This window comes from Cebus imitator, unplaced genomic scaffold (genome assembly GCF_001604975.1).
Source record: "Cebus imitator isolate Cc_AM_T3 unplaced genomic scaffold, Cebus_imitator-1.0 Scaffold208, whole genome shotgun sequence".
Classification (NCBI taxonomy): Eukaryota; Metazoa; Chordata; class Mammalia; order Primates; family Cebidae; genus Cebus; species Cebus imitator.
This window is the reverse complement of record NW_016107523.1, coordinates 726724-729057: the sequence shown is the minus strand read 5'-3', so window position 1 is coordinate 729057 and position 2334 is coordinate 726724.

Below are 2334 nucleotides of genomic sequence, written 5' to 3'. Positions count from 1 at the left end.
CAGAACAATAAGTTGAGAATATCTTCTTGAGTGCATTCAACGGACTACAAATTTAATTAATAGTTTAATGACTCCATAGTATTACATATTCCTTGAAAAATACATACATATAGACATTTTAAACAAAGCTTATATTTCAATTAAAAGATGTTTATAAAGATCACAATGTTGAAGTATAAAATTATGTGATACTTTCTAAAAATCATAACAAAATATTCTAGAAACTGAAAAACTCAGCAGAACATACATACGCTCCCCCAACTTTTAAATGTGTTGCTTTAGAAGCCTATATGCTAAAATCTCAGCAAGAAATGCATAGCAATCAGCAAATAGGTATGTGAATTTTTTTTTTTACCATATTAGGACTCCTAAAAGGATGGAATTTTTAAAAACAGCATTTGATTGATTGATTGATCGATTAGATGGAATCTTGCTCTGTCTCCCAGGCAGGAGTGGTGCAGTGGCAGGACCTCAGCTCACTGCAACCTCCACATCCAGGTTTCTAGCGATTCTCCCACCTCACCCTCCCCAGTAGGTAGGATTACAGGCACACACCACCATACCCAGCTAATATGCACCAACTTGCTTAAAAGGAGGCTTTAAAAATCTCATTTTGAAGAAAAGACATATAACTTCAATTGGAGTTTTGTTCTGTTTCTTTGCCCACTTTGTGATAGGTCCATGAAATGCTAAAGATAATATATTTACTTTTAAATTTTATGAGAGAAGCCTGGGCAGGAAAAAAATAATAAAGTTAAGTAGAACATTTACAGGTGTCATGCTTTTTGTTTTAAAATAATTTAAAAAGCATACTAGTGTCCTCATATATTTACCTATTAATGTTAGATTAGAAATGGAGAAGATAAAAATGAATTAATCACAGATTATGGAACAACATGAATGATTCAGTTAATATAGTCAATAAAATTTATAGAAAACTGCTTATTTTTATTACATGGATCAAAATGATTCAAAAAATAATTTCAGTAAACGAAGTTTAGAAATGTGAAATAATATTCACATTGGTGAAAAGTACATAATATTCAAAAGAAAATATTTGAAAAATAAATGATTCAAAAGCTTAAATTGGATTGTCTTAATAAATTGTCACTGACTTATTATTTTAATGTTTTTAAATGTTACCACCAGTAGCTACAGAGACCTAGCTACAGGGACTATTCCTCTTACCAGTGCATTGTATTTCACTGTGCAATGTGCATTGCACAACTCTTCTCTTATTTTGATATGCAAATAAATATCTCAGTGAGATACAAGAGAACACAAATAAACAATACAAAAATCACAGAAACAATTTAGAATATGAACAAAAAAAACACCAAAGTGATGGTGTGAAAAGAAAAAACAAAAATAGATTTCCTGAAATCAAAGAAGTCAATGAATGAAATAAAAATAAAACCCAGGCATTTAACAATAAATTAGATCAAATGGAAGAAAGATTTTCAGAACTTGAAGACAGGTCTTTGGAAATAACCAAGTCAGATTTTAGAAAAAGAAAAAAATAAATAAATAATAAATTTAAAAGCTTATATGTTACACGGGGTACCATCAAGTTACCAAATATCTACATTTGAGTGATCCCTCAGAAAGTAAAGAAGTATCAACAGTATAGAATGCCTATTTAATAAAATAATAGCTGAAAATATCCCAAGTCTTGCAAGATATTTAAAAATCCGGATACAGGACATTCAGATATATACAAATACATAAAACCAAATATGATCTTCTCCCAGGTACATTATAGTCAAACTTTCAAAAACAAAGACAAAGAAAGAATTCAAAAACAGTCAGAGAAAAAAATATTTCATCACATTGAAGGGAATTCCTACCAGACTAACAGTGAATTTCTAAGCAGAAACATTACAGGCATGGAAAGAATGGGATCATAAGCTCAAAGTGCTGAAAAAATAAATCAACCCCACCATTCAAGAATATTACACCCAGCAAATTATCCTTCATAAAAGAAAGAGACCTAAAGACTTCCCCAGACAAGCAAAAACTGAGGAAATTCATCACCGCTTGACTGATATGACAAGAAATGCTCAAGGGACTTGTACACTTGGAAGTCAAAGAACAATATCTACTGTCATGAAAACACACATAGACTGGATAGGGAAAATGTGGCACATATACACCATGGAATATTATGCAGCCATCAAAAACGATGAGTTTGGGTCCTTTGTGGGGACATGGATTAACCTGGAAACCATCATTCTCAGCAAACTGACAGAGGAGCAGAAGATCAAACACCGCATGTTCTCACTCATAGGCGGGTGTTGAACGATGAGAGCACATGGACAAAGGGAGGGGAGCACT